Raw genomic sequence first — 2,052 nt, forward strand, 5'->3', positions numbered from 1 at the left:
CAGCTGCTCGGTCGCGAGGACGCGGCCATCTTCCATCGGGTTCCGCTGTGCCCACCGGAAGTGATGTCCTGGATCTTGCTGGACTCGCCGCCATCTTGCGCTGGGTTCCCCACCGGAACCTCTTCCTCCAGTACGACATCCACCGCCGGAAGTGATGGTTCTGCTCTCCGCTCCACCTGGGCCTGGTCTGGGCCTTTCTCCGCCGTTGCCACCACCGGCGCCTGGGAAAGGCAAGGGTTGCGCTTACCGCTCCGTCGGCTCGGGGTGGATCTTCCTCCGCCATCGGATCCGCTAGTCGTCACGGCCGTGGGACTCCACCTCTTGGGTTGCTGATGCACCGGCGACACGAGACTAGGCTCTATCACGACACAGGTAAGTGTCGGTTCTTTCCCCGCACCGCCGTAGTGGTCCGCTAGTAGGCGCGTCACCACCATTGCCGGAGTCGCGAGCTCCTCGTCCGAGGAATCGAGCTCCGATTTAGGGAGTGGCACTCCGCTCGGGGACCACTGCAAAGGTCCTTGGTTCTCGCCCTGTTCCGTTTTTATCATGAGGAGCGATCCCCATGTTCCGGGATCCACTGGCTCCTTCCATGTTGCACGCGGGGCTTCAGCCGTTGCTGTGTCCGTTCCCGCCTCCACGGTCTGCCCGGGCACAAAGGGTTGTACAGCCCACAAGTAATGGATGCCGCATTGAGGGCATCGAGACGCAGTACTGACCGGGCCACCCGGCAGCCGACACTGTATTGTATTGTATTGTATGTCTTTATTTGTATAGCGCCATTAATGTACATAGCGCTTCACAGCAGTAATACATGTGGTAATCATATAAATAACAGATAATATAAATAACAGATCATGGGAATAAGTGCTTTAGACATAAAAGTAACATTTCGGAAGAGGAGTCCCTGCCCCGAGGAGCTTACAGTCTAATTGGTAGGTAGGGAGAACGTACAGAGACAGGAGGAGGGAGTTCTGGTAAGTGCGTCTGCAGGGAGCCAAGCTTTATGTATCATGTGTTCAGAATATCCACAGTGCTATTCATATGCTTCTTTAAGCAAGTGTGTCTTAAGGTGGGTCTTAAAGGTGGATAGAGAGGGTGCTAGTCGGGTACTGAGGGGAAGGGCATTCCAGCGGTGTGGGGCAGAAAGTGAAAAAGGTTTAAGGCGGGAGAGGGCTTTAGATACTAAGGGGGTAGAAAGAAGACATCCTTGAGAAGAACGCAAGAGTCTGGATGGTGCATAGCGAGAAATTAGGGCTGAGATGTAAGGAGGGGCAGAAAGTGTAAAGCTTTAAAAGTGAGGAGAAGAATGGAGTGTGAGATGCGGGATTTGATCGGAAGCCAGGAGAGGGATTTCATGAGGGGAGATGCTGAGACAGATCTAGGAAAGAGTAGAGTGATTCTGGCAGCAGCGTTAAGGATAGATTGTAGGGGAGACAGGTGAGAGGCAGGAAGGCCGGACAGCAGGAGGTTACAGTAATCAAGACGGGAGAGAATGAGGGCCTGAGTCAGAGTTTTAGCAGTCGAACAACAGAGGAAAGGGCGTATCTTAGTTATATTGCGGAGGAAAAAGCGACAAGTTTTAGAAATGTTTTGAATGTGAGGGGCGAATGTGAGAGAGGAGTCGAGTGTGACCCCTAGGCAGCGTGCTTGGGCTACTGGGTGAATGATTGTAGTTCCAACAGTAATGTGGAAGGAGGTAGTAGGGCCAGGTTTGGGAGGAAGTATGAGGAGCTCTGTTTTAGCCATGTTGAGTTTAAGGCGTGCACTGCATGCATAAGCACGCCACCGTCTCTTTGCCTGCCGCCTTGAGCACCAAGAAGCCTCCTGGAGCTGAATAGGGGTGGGCAGAGATGTCTGGGTCGTTATTTTCTTTGCTGGCCATACTAATGACAGGAGAAACTTTTGCAGTGGTCTGCTCTGTTCGCTGGCTCCTCGTGATCGAAGTGCCGGGGCTGGTTGGGTAACTCCTCCTTCATCTAGCTCCACCCGCATCTGACAGAGCTGGAAACCACTCCCCCTGGTTGAGATTAGGGGAGGGTCCCACAAGTTTAT

The sequence above is a fragment of the Ascaphus truei genome, chromosome 2, assembly GCF_040206685.1.
Source record: "Ascaphus truei isolate aAscTru1 chromosome 2, aAscTru1.hap1, whole genome shotgun sequence".
Lineage (NCBI taxonomy): Eukaryota > Metazoa > Chordata > Amphibia > Anura > Ascaphidae > Ascaphus > Ascaphus truei.